At 44.1% G+C, this 13,076-nt stretch overlaps 2 long non-coding RNA genes across 2 annotated transcripts in view; both read left to right on the forward strand.

Moving 5' to 3' along the window:
- The window catches only part of LOC144382729 (uncharacterized), a 226,769-nt gene that overhangs the window by 162,710 nt on the left and 50,983 nt on the right, over positions 1 to 13,076 (forward strand). The window lies entirely within an intron of this gene.
- On the forward strand, positions 3,546 to 7,363 carry LOC144382728 (uncharacterized). Its single transcript, XR_013450105.1, has 2 exons — positions 3,546 to 3,772; positions 6,987 to 7,363. It is a non-coding gene; the product is annotated as an uncharacterized LOC144382728 (long non-coding RNA).

Here is a 13,076-nt window from a genome sequence, read left to right on the forward strand (position 1 = left end):
TAACACCTATTTATTTAATTATTTATTTTTAAATATTTTATTTATTTATTTGTCAAAGAGAGAGAGAGAGCAGCAGCAGGGAGAATGGCAGGCAGAGGAAGAAGTAGGGAGAGGGAGAAGCAGGCTCTCCACTGAACAAGGAGCCTGATGCGGGACTAGATCCCAGGGTCCTGGGATCACAACCGAGCTGGTGGCTTAACTGATTGAGCCACCCAGGTGCTCCAAATTACACCTCTTGATTCAATCTAGTGCTTGGTAGAATGACAGACAATTTTGAACAACTGCACTGAAGCCTCTGTCTTTAAAAAAAAAACCCTGTGTCATGTAGCTTGTCTTTAATGTGGAACAGGGCAAAATCACTTCCTAGTCTAATTCCCCAATTACAATTTAGTGTAAACCCCCAAATAAGCAAAGATCACCATTTTGCAGCATCATAGGTTTTGTTAACAGATGAGAAAAATGTCTTTCTCTGGAAAGGGAGGAGTGGTATATTCTCATTTCGTAACATATATTTCCTCATAGAATTTAAGGACTATACTCAGCTTATGTATTAAAGTTCGTAAAAATTCAGTGATAGTCCATTACTATTGGTGAACTGCAGTGTAGGGACTTCAGGAAATCCTCCCAAATCCCTGCTTGCTGGATACTTTTCTCCCCTCCCTCTTTTCAACTTCATCAAAAGTGATTCATTATAAGCAGACATATTTCTCTTCCAGCTAATCCCAAATGGTTGGAATAAAGAGCTTGACACCAATTTTAAGCTTTTCTTTTTTTCCTCCCCTAATCATTTATTGTGGAAGAAAAATAGCCCTAAAAAGATGGATTTTTTACTGCATCCTCAATAAATCCTACATGCATTTCTCTTATTCTCTGTCCACCGCAAACATGCCTCTATCAAGATTAATACTAAATTCAGCCCAAGGCTGAGCACTGGATTTGAGCAATGACAAATTCGTCACATTTCCCCACAGATCTTTTACTTTTTCTGCTAAGTTGTGAATTTCAGGCTTGCCCTCAAAATAGACACAGTGGAAAAGCATTCCTATCACTGACTGTAAGTCATTATTTTTGAACCCTGACACATTGATACATCTCAGCTTTTTGATGTGTTATTTGATCTTTCATCCAGCCAATTTTTGAACTTTCTACAAATTTAGATCATTAATAGTTGAAGTCCAATCTTGTGTCTTGAGAGGAGAATAGAGAAGGATATACGTGTTTTAGGTCAGTTGTCCCCAGATTTTGCATTTTTATCAGTAAAATATATTTTTTAAAAATTAGAAGATGAAAATGAGACGCAAACTCAAATGTGTCAAGTACAGACGTGCACTCACATAAAAAAAAAAAAAAAAATCTCTGCCAGCTACTGTTTCTTCAATTTCAGGATAAAAATCTCAGGATGAAAAACAGTTTTTTAAAATGAATAGTTTGCTTTATGTGAATTTTCTTATTTTGTTGGAAATTTATCATGTATATACCACGGTCTGCAGCTTTGCTTTTGGGATAATGGCATCAGGCAAAAAAAAAAAAAAAAAAAAAAAAGAAACTTCTGTCCACACAGTTCTAAAACGGGGATCAGCTCACCCGGCCTGTGATCCCAGCAATTTTTTTGATAAATAAATAACAATTCTATGGGATTGTCATTTGGGTCAGGAGAATCATTTTGCTTTCAGAAGCTCATGAGTTCATTTATATTGAAAGATCATCATAGAGATCAAATGAGACTGTGAGGCATGTAACTGATTAAAGGGACAGACTTACTAATAAGTACGTACTGCTTGACTACGAGCCAGAAATTGGAGATGAAAACGGTTTTCAACTGAATTCTGATCATTGTCATCCAACGTGCATAGAATTATTCTGGACGTTTTAATTTATACATATTTTACTAAGTTAATCATGAACCCAAAACACTGAATCACACAGAAGCCCATTAGAAGAAACATTCTGCCTCATTCCAGGTATAAAAATCCCATTCACCTTTTGGGATTCACACTTTGCTTTTGAAAAGATAGTTTTCCTCATTCTTGGAATCCTCACTATGACCTTGATTTTTTTTAAGATTTTATTTATTTGAAAGGGAGAGCATGAGCAGGGGTGAGGAGCAGAGGTAGAGGGAGAGGGAGAAGCAGACTCCTCACTTAGTAGGGAGCCCCGATGCAGGGCTCGATGCCAGGACCCTGAGATCATGACCTGAGCTGAAAGCAGATGCTTAACCGACTTAGCCACCCAGGCACCCCTATGACCTTGATTTCGAAGGCTATTTTTAGGTGCCGAAAATTTCTTGGAGACTCTCTGTACTATTCTGTACTTGGACTATTTGAGTGAGGCCAAAGGCTGCCCTATGAAAGTAACCATAACGTGTTGATCACATTTTATTCAAATTAAATGAATTCTGTAAACAGGTGCTAAACATGAGTCAGTGCGGGGGACACCTTCCCTTGTTTTTCATTCTATCTGTTCTGTTTGGAGAGAACAGCTTCCCTTGTTCTATGCCCTTTTATTTGAGAAATTGTCTCAAATTCTTTTTTTTTTTTTTTTTAAGATTTTATTTATTTATTTGACAGAGAGAGACACAGCGAGAGAGGGAAGACAAGCAGGGGGAATGGGAGAGGGAGAAGCAGGCTTCCCGCGGAGCAGGGAGCCTGATGCGGGGCTCGATCCCAGGACTCTGGGATCATGACCTGAGCCGAAGGCAGACGCTTAACGACACCCAGGCGCCCCATCAAATTCTTCTCCACTCAGGGATTTGAGTTTTCTTTTTGGGTTGCATTTCCTGTGTCTCTGTCATGCCTCAGCATAAAGCCATGTGTGGTCCACTGAGTGGTCAGGCTAGCCCTGGGCCACTCTCCCTGATTGTGCTAGTCTAGAAAGACTACAACCCCTCAGGTGCATAACTGGGCATCTATGAAGTCAGAATTTAATCTCTGAGTTTTTTAGAACTAATTTTAATTAATTAGTTAGAATGCATGGGCCTCGTTGGACCTTCTAAACAATGACCAGATATTGTCCATGTTAATTTATGTTGGGGATGGAGAGGGATACCTCGAGTGACTCCAGATACTGGAAGGTTATGCAAGTGCATTAAGTGGTGGAAATGCCATGTAATACCATTGGAGGATGGAGGAGTCAGGGTGTATGCATGCCCGTTCCATTTCTAAATGGAATGTTTTAAATATTCCAACTGCTAATTTTTGATCCTGGTTAATTGTGATCTACCCCCCATACACACAGAGAGTCCCTAAATCCCCCCTTTTCCCATTGCACTTAACATTTTGTAATACACTATATGGTGTCTCTATTTTAGCTGTTTCTTTCTTGAGTCTCCCCTCACCCCTTAGCCATATAATTAAACTACATGAGGGAAGGGATTTTTGCTTGTTTTATTCACTTCTGAATCCCCATCGCCTATGTAAGTGCCAGACATGCAGCATGCATTCAAATATTTACGAATGGAGAGCTTAATTCTCTCACCCATCACTGTATAGATAATCAGCTTTTAACGTGAGATTTTTTGTTTGTGTTTTCAGCTTGCAGGGCACTTAGGATCTCATTGGAAAATGTTCAGGTGAGGATCAAGACAGATATGGCCCATATCTGGAAGAGGATTTCCATCTAGCAATGCTGTGATGCAAACAATCATTGTGTTCTTCCCAACTGAGATCTGTTCTCTTCACTGCATGTCAGGCAGACCATATGAACACCAATTAGAGTTTGCAATAGAAAGGAACACTTTTGTCATTCCTGAGCTCCGGCAACTTCAGTATTCCATGTAAGTATACTATATTGCTGTATAACATATTTTAAATTAAGATATTTGGCATTCTAGATGTAACCCACGACGACCATAGTGGCCAATTCCCCAAAATGCTTGAGACTCACAAGGGTGTCCTATTGACAAAAGACGGAAAACAGATGGAAAAACAGACTTGCAGAAACGGTAAAGTATTTCTCACCAATAGACTCGGTAAGCAGCCTTTGCTGGCTCAGGCACCAGCATCTAGAATATAATGATAAGTCGGCTCCACACACAGCAGGTCCCACAAACTATGGGTCTTTGGATTCACCTGTACACATATATGTTAATTTGGCCAAAAAAATGTTGGCCTCAATACACTCATGTCAACATGTCAAAAATCTACTGAATTCAAGTCAAAATCTGGGTTACTGGCAGCTCTTGGACAATTAGGAGGCCTGGCAATATTGGGCCGGCATTCCCACAATTCCATTAGTGATAAATCTTGTGCAATTCATCCTGGCCGCGCCACTACTGAATCTTTTTTTTTTTTTTTTTTTCCATTTTGTTCTCGCAACGATATCGCCTGCTGCCTGGTCTATATTTTTAGAGTGTGATGTTGACTCTATTCTTAATTTCTGCTGAAGTTCCAATTACATGCTTATTAAATTACTTCGGTAGAGCGTGCGACTCTTGATCTCAGGGTTGTGAGTTCGAGCCCCACGCTGGGTGTAGAGATCACTTCAAAATAAAATCTTTAAAAAAAAATGAACTCTTATTTAAAGGGCGCCTGGGTGGCTCAGACGTTTAAGCATCTGCCTTCGGCTCAGGTCATGATCCCAGGGTCCTGGGATCGAGCCCCCCGCGTGGGGCACCCTGCTCAGTGGGAAGCCTGCTTCTCCTTCTCCCTCTGCCCTGCCCCCCTGTTTGTGCGCGTGCTCTCTCTCAAATAAATAAATCTTTTTTTAAGAAAAAGAGTAAATCAGGATGTGGTAAGGACAGAATGGTTGAACAAACCATTAATTTACAGCAGCAGCATCCAGGCACCAATTCTATGGACCGGACGGTAGGGTCCCAGAGCCATGTACCTCCTTCACTGAGAAGTTGCCACCATACTTCTGTGGGAAGGAGAGTAGCTCAGCTTGGAATCTGTCGCTCTCCTTCTTTCACTGTTTTGCTCTGATGATTCCTAACTTGGGCCCCACATATTCCACGTCCCGTGCCGCCGTCTTTGGAGTGCTCCTGCACTTAATCGGGACCGTTGACACTAAACTGTGGCAGAAAGAGAGGGGTCTCTACAAATGCAACAGAAGTTGTATATATTGGTACAGAGATCGCTGCACTCCATTTCCACAGCTCTCGCTGTCTGCGCTGAACTGCCCCTCCTGCAGGAGCTTCTGTCTTCTAGAGTAAAACTTGCAGGATGTGTGATGCAGGTACTTGTCACTCTGGAAAAGCATCTTTTTGCTTTGTGTTCTCCTGGCCTTGGATCTCTTTCTGTGCCACTCGGTGCTGCGCCAAGTCATGGAAAAAGCAGTTTCCGGGCTGATGGCAACCACCCCCCCCAAAATACAAAAATCAAAGATTTTGATAATTTTTATCTCACAAGTAAACTTTTGTCTCCTTCATCCAGATCCCAGAAGATTTGTTTTGTTTTGTTTTTTGTTTTTTGTTTTTGTTTCAGTTCCCATAAGATTTGGCTGTTCACCCGTATCGGTCTGCTGTGTGTAGGCTGCGCTTAGTGATCCTAAAGAACATAGTGCCATGAGCCCGTTTTTCTATGATCCACGTGGATGTATGAACACGGGCATCCCCAATGCGGTGGTGTGACCCACACATGCCTCGTCTTTCAGAGACCTTCTGAACTCACAAGGGAAATAGATGATTGCTGGGTGGGATTGAACCAGCATGAGCAAAAGGAGAAACAAGCAGTTTATATATTTTTTTTTTTTTGAAGATTTTATTTATGTGACAGAGACACAGTGAGAGAGGGAACACAAGGAGGGGGAGAGGGAGAGGGAGAAGCAGCCTTCCCACCGAGCAGGGAGCCCGATGGGGGGCTCGATCCCAGGACCCTGGGATCATGACCTGAGCCCAAGGCAGACGCTTAACGACTGAGTCACCCAGGCACCCCAAAACAAGCAGTTTAAAGTTTGGTATTGAGACCTAGAAAACCCAGACTAAAGGTAAGCCAAGGTTTGTCATCACAAGAAGGGGAGGACTACACAGGCAGGAAACAGAACTCAAATGAATTTCAAAGGAGAGAGAGTCACCACTTAACCCAGGCAGATTTTTGACCCAGAGCCTTGCTGTGTAAATGGAATTCTATTTCCCAGGGACCTCTGAAGCCAGGACTGCTGAGAACATTCACTTGCTTTTGCAATTGGACCATTAGAAGTTTACATCAAGATGGCAGGGACTCTTGTAGCTTTCTGTAAATTCCTAAGACCCAGGGGATTCATAGGACAGCTAGAGCATAAATGAAAACCCACTGAGCCTTTCCTTTTTCCTTCAGCTTAATACTTGTGAGCCCAAACAATCCAGATTTCAAAAAATATTCAAAATTGCTATTTCCTTTAGAACATATTCAAGACATAGGCTGAGGTTTTAGGAAATACAGAAATGAGTAAGCTGTCACTCGACATGTAAAAGATGTATCTTTAGTGTAAAGCTTTTATTGTTGGTTTGGGAGGAATGGGAAGATACGATAGAGATAAAATGGAATTGGACTCTGAGTAGTCAAAGTCACTAGCACTTTGGGGGCCAAGGGAGGGGGGTAAGAGCACGGTGCAGTCCTTACAAATAATTTAATATTTGCCCTGGCCATTGGGGCATAACCCATTGCTTTTTAAAAGGACCACAGGGTTCCTTATCTCTCTGTCTTTGTACTTTGGTGGATCCCCATAAACAAATGTGTATTTATCTTGCAAGCCTCAGCACAAACTCAACCCCAAGCCCCTCCTGACTTCTGACTGCTCACTACTGGGTTGAGCACACGTTTTCCCCGGTGCTTACACTCCTTCCCTGTTTGTCTCCCACCACATGTGCAAGGACAATGGCTATGTCCACTCTCCCTTGGCTGACAGGGTTTAGTACCTGAAACACATGTTCAGTAGTGGTCTGTCCCATTAACACATGACCCAGTGGCCTTCAATGAGAGAGGACTGGCTTCAGTCTAGGCCTCAGCACTTACAAGTGTGTGACAGCGAATTTTCTCCAACTTATTAAACCTCTGTTTCCTCTCACACAGAAAGAGAACACAGGATCCTTTGTGAGGACAAAATGGAATGACTTGTGCAAAGCACTCAGCCCAATTCATCAAAGTAGAGAGAAAATACAACAAACTTTCATGGATCTATCAACTAGCTTGGTTGAATTTAGATTATTTTCAAGATCTGTTTTAAAACTCTGTGGTTCCCAAACTGTGTGCCACAGGGAACTCATAGGAATGCCATCGTATGTTTTTAGTTTTCAAGGGACACATGGGGACATTGGACACCTCACAACCATTACTATCAAAATTTTTGGACTCTAAATACTTAATAAAGGGAACCTTTAGACGTTTCTTTCAGCTTGGGTAGCATCACAAAAGAATGGAGATAATAAAGGTGCTATGAACCAAGAAAATTGGGAATCTCTGCTTTAGAAATTTTTTTTTTAAATAAAACATTACAATTGTAGCTATAGCCTCCGTGGATTTGTACCTCTCTCTTCCCATTTAAAGGAACTACAAATCTGAAATTTGAAAATTGACACTTTCTTTTTTAAAAAAGATTGTATTTATCCATTTGAGAGAGAGAGAGTGCGAGCACATACAAGCAGGGGAGAGGCAGAGGGAGAGAGAGAAGCAGACTCAGGTCATGATCCCAGGGTCCTGGGATTGAGCCCCACCTCCGGCTCTCTGCTCAGTGGGGAGTCTGCTTCTCCCTCTCCTTCTGCCTGCTACTCTTCCTCTGTCTCTGTCAGATAAGTAAATGAAATCTTAAAAATAAATAAATTAAATAAATTAAATTTGTTTTGCAAATTTTTGAGAACTTTGAGCCCATGGACACGGGGCTCGGCACTTCCTGGGGCATCAGAAGCGACCCATGCCAGTGAGAGGCTTTAGTTCAAGTCAGGGGCTAGAGATGAAGTTCTGGTAGCTTTCCAGTAAATTTGCTGAGTAGATCATTTAAGTCCTTAATCTATCTTTAAAAGTCTTTATCTGAAATTCATTGTCTACTTGCGTTCTTTATGTTTTCCCTAGTCTTCCTTCCTCTGGCCATAGTGCTCCTCGAGTGCTTTGTTATGTTTCTATGCCAACGTTCTGTGACTCAGGTACCACTTTTGGAGTCCCCATTTGTCAAAGAGGGGATGACGCAGTCTCCCCCTGGGGCTTGGAGAGTAGAAGCGGAGCGGTGTCCACCTCCCGCTGGGGCTCCCGGAGTGAGCTATGCCTCTACTCCTGGAAGTCCCAGCCTTGGAATCACAGAGCCACTGCCCCACTCAGCACGGCCGGGCATCTCCATATCGGGGAGCCCCGTGCATCTCCATATCAGGGAGCACCGCGCATCTCCGTATCTGGGAGCATCGAACATCTCCGTATCTGGGAACACCAGGCGTCTCCATATCTGGGAGCAGCAGACATCTCCGTATCTGGGAGCACCGAGCATCTCCATATCTGGGAGCACTGGGCATCTCCATATTAGGGAGGACCGAGCATCTCCATATCTGGGAGCACTAAGCATCTCAGTATCTGGGAGCATCGAGCATCTCCATATCTGGGAGCACCAGGCATCTCCATATCTGGAAGCATTGAGCATCTCCATATCTGGGAGCATCGGCCATCTCCTTATCTGGGAGCACTGGGCATCTTCATATCAGGGAGCACCCAGAATCTCCATATCTGGTAGCACTAAGCATCTCCGTATCTGGGAGCATCGAGCATCTCCATATCTGGGAGCACCAGGCATCTCCATACCAGGGAGCACCGGGCATCTCTGTATCTGGGAGCACCAAGCATCTCCATATCTGGGAGCACCGAGCATCTCCGTATCTGGGAGCACCAAGCATCTCCGTGTCTGGTAGCATTGAGCATCTCCATATCTGGGAGCACCAGGCTTCTCCATATCTGGGAGCACCAGGCATCTCCATTTGGGGAGCACCGAGCATCTCCATATCGGGGAGCACCGGGAATCTCCGTATCTGGGAGCACCGGGCATCTCCGTATCTGGGAGCACTAAGCATCTCCATATTTGGGAACACCGAGCATCTCCATATCTGGGAGCACCGGGAATCTCCGTATCTGGGAGCACCGGGCATCTCCGTATCTGGGAGCACTAAGCATCTCCATATTTGGGAACACCGAGCATCTCCATATCTGGGAGCACCGGGCATATCCATATCGGAGAGCACGGGGCATCTCAGTATCCGGGAGCATCAGGCATCTCCATATCCAGGAGCACAGCCCCTCCGGTCCCCCACCCATGCTGTGCAAGCGGCCCCAGATCTCAGCACATCTTATTCCAAAGATCTGCCACTCTGCTCATCTTTACTACAGAAATCTCCTTTCCAGGCTCCTTTCCAGGATCTTACAGAGTCCGTGAAAAAAGAAGGCTCAGAGCAATTTGGTTTGGGTCTGATTTTCTGCTGTAAGTCCGGTAAAAAGCCTCAGCTGTGCCTAATTGTGGCCTTTTGCCCTGGGCGCGTGTGTGTATGTGTGTCCACAGACTTCTATACGTACGTGTGTACATATACAGTTGGCCCTTGAATAACACAGGATTTAGGGGTGCTGACACCTGCACAAAATCCCCGTACAGGTGCGCCTTGGGGGGAAGGGTAGAGTTGGTCGAGCAATGGACTCTTGGTTTGGCTCAGATCATGAGCTCATGGTCCTGGGTGTGGTTTCTACTTGGGGTAGGGAATGTGGTGAGGCAGGGCGCTCTCCAGGAAAAAACAAAACAAAACCCACAGGTGGATGTCACATCAACCTGGATTCAAACTTTATCACATTCCTGCAAGATTCTTAATCCATCAGGGACCCCAAGGTATCAACTGAGCTTACAAGCTATGTAGGAGAGCTGTGAAGATAAAATTGAACAATGACTAGGAATAGGGACAGAGGGACAGCGGGAGGGGGACCCAGGCAGGAGGAGTATTTCAAGATTCCCATCTAGGGGTTCGTGGGTGGTTCAGTCAGTTAAGTGTTTGGCTCTTGGTTTCAGCTCATGACCCTGGAATCAAGCCCCATGTCAGGCTCTGAGCTCAGCAGGGAGTCTACTTGAGGTTCTCTCCCTCTGCCTCTCTCCCTGCTTGTTCTCTCTTGCATTCTCTCACTCTGTCTCTCTAAAACGAACAAATAAACCTTTAAAAAAAATCTCCATTTCTCCCCCTTCAGCTCCTCCTCCCAACGCAACCCCCAGAAATGCAATGGTTTTACCAAGAAGAGAGAGCACAGGGCGGGCACCATGAAAAGCTTTGATTTCTTCCCCTTTTATTGCTGCTTCCCTCTCCTTGGGACTTGTGCTAAGAACTTGGACTGTACAATTTCATATCATTTAAGAAAGAAGGGATATTAGGGGGCTGAAGGGGCAGCTGCTTGGCAAACATGAAAGCCTGCCCCAAGACATCTTTATAAGCTCTATCCCCATCGGGGTGCTCCTCAGAGCTGCCTCCCTGCAGAGCTAACTGAGGCTTCAAGACCCAGCTGCTTATGCCCTGCCCTTCAACACGGGGCTTTCTTTTATCCTGTGATTGCTAGGGAGAGCTACAAACGGAATCCAGCGGGCAGCGATAGATAGCATTACCTGTTTTCCTTGTCATTTTTCGGTTTCATTTAGGTTCGACTGCCTTAAGCACTGGAAAAGCTTTACTTAGAAGGCTGGGCTCTGCACTTCCAGGTTGATCAAAATAAAGCAGAAGCCGAGCTACCTAGTTTTAAGGGCACAAAGGAAAACACAGTTTGGTGACGGGACGTTTTGAATTACAGTGGGCAAAGATAGTGGCTTCTGCTTAAGACTTAATTACTGAGTGCTTTAATAGGCTAGGTGGGAGCCATTCGAGGACTTTATATAGAGTATCACTTAACTCTGACAAAACCATAGAAGATACATAGGATGAAGATACACAGGATGAAGAAATTGAGACTCAGATAATTAACTTGCCAAAAATCAAGTAACTAGTAAATAATGGAGATCCAGAATATAAGAAAGAAGCGGTATTAGAGATTCAAGGTGACAGTAGATCTTTCACGTTCCAAAAGTCATGCCTTGTCCATCAGGCCGCACCTCTGATGTACGCACAATAAATATTGCCATATTTCTCCAAGTATAAGATGATATCAATTGTAAGATGCTCCTTTGTGTATCACAGTGGGGAAAACAGTCTGTGGATTAAACTGACGATTAATTCCAAGACATGCTTGGACTTCAGAGATGTAAAAACAGAGAAGAAAAAAGTACCTTTTAATATTCATGAAGAATGATCCTTTAAAAGTCAGCCAAGCTGAACTGGAAGGAACAGAATAGTTACCTGCTGGCCCAGCTTGAGGGCAGCCTGATGGCAGCCCAGGTGTATTCTGGTGACATCTTGCTTTCTCCAAAGCTCAGCATAAAATCCCGGCGGTGATTCAGGACTTTACCTGCAGGTGGCAGTGCAGGCCACCGGATATGGCCTTTGGCCTCCTAGGGCGGGGTTTCAGGGGAGGAGCGGAAGGGGGCAGGTGAGAAACTTGCTTCCACAGCTTCCATTTTTATTCACCCTTCTGTGCTGTTCCAAACCTCGGAGTCTTTTCCGTTCCCTTTTTCTCCTGTCTGGTCTCTTCTTTCTCCTCATTAACTCTTTTTCTACCCATATTTCCAAAGTCCAAAAGAGGTAGGCTTGCAATGAAAACGAATGCATCCTTCTTTTCCCCCCGCAAAATCAGATCAGAAATGTGGGAGTTAGCTAACGAGAAGGAAGCTGGTGTCTTAGTTTCCTGTTATTCTGTGATGTTTGGGTGTCTTGATTGTATATGTGCGGAGCATATCCTAGATATAACCTCAAGATAGAGATTATTCCAGGGGCGCCTGGGTGGGTCAGTGGGTTCAGCATCCGACTCTTGGTTTCGGCTCAGATCACGATCTCAGTCGGGGATCGAGCCCTGCATCTGAGCTTGTCCCTCTCCCTCCTCCTCCCCCACGTGCTCTCTCCCTCAATCTAAAATAAATAAATAAATAAATAAATAAATAAAATCTTTAAAAAATGGTAGAGATTTTTCTATCTAAAGAACTTTTCTCAGGTAGGTCTTCCTATCTCTCGATGTAGCTAGTGATCAAACCCAGTTGTATCACTCTCCTCCCAGAATCTTGAAACACTTCCCCTGAGTCTAGACAACTTCTCCCAGCTCCTTGCATACCACCTAACCAGGCTCCAGCTCCCTGAGAACACCTGTGAACACATCCCGTGTCCACTCCCAGTCCCAGACCTCTCCCCAAAATCTTCTTCCCCTCAGTCTCTGCGCATAAAAAAGGCTCATTCTTCAAAACTAAGTTCAGAGTTCCTAATGAAGTCTTTGCTCACTTAAACCTCATTGCCCTCCACCTATAGCTTTTTTTTTTTTTTTTAAGATTTTATTTATTTATTTGACAGAGAAAGAACACAGGCAGAGGGAGAAGCCCCAACATGGGGCTTGATCCCAAGACCCCGGGATCATGATGGGAGCCGAAGGCAGTTGCTTAACCAACTGAGCCACCCAGGTGCCCCCACTTACAGCTCTTAACAGCTCTCTGTATATATGTTCATTGGTATGCCAGTCACCTCATGAGTTATCAATGTGGCAGTCTTCCTCTGTCCGTCCGATTTATATCCATATCCCTAGCACCTCGCACAGAGCCCAGGTTATAGTAGATACTCAACTGATATTTATTGAATGAATGAATAATTGAATGGTTCTTTTCTAAAATATACCAGAACGGACGGGGAAATTATTTTTAACTTTTGCACATTAAAAGCTTTTAAAACTCCTGACATCCAGACTCCACCCAGAACCAGTGAAATCCGAACTTCTCAACTGATGCTTGGGTTGAGCCCAGGCATCGATATTTTGTAAAGCTCCCCAGGTGATCTCAAGGTACAACCAAGGTTGAGAATCACCTCCATGGCAATGGTTCTCAAAGTGTGGTCCCAGGACCAGCATTAGAATATTACTCTCATCTTATTGGACATGAAAATTCCTAGGACCCACCCTATACTGTAGAATCAGAAAGGGCAGGGCTGCGGGGATGGAGGGAGTTGACAACAATCTGTGTTTTAACAAGGCCTCCCATGATACAAAGTCAAGTTTGAGAAGCACTGTCTTAGAGGTTTACTTTAAATAAGTTAT

The sequence above is a fragment of the Halichoerus grypus genome, chromosome 8 (genome assembly GCF_964656455.1).
Source record: "Halichoerus grypus chromosome 8, mHalGry1.hap1.1, whole genome shotgun sequence".
Classification (NCBI taxonomy): domain Eukaryota; kingdom Metazoa; phylum Chordata; class Mammalia; order Carnivora; family Phocidae; genus Halichoerus; species Halichoerus grypus.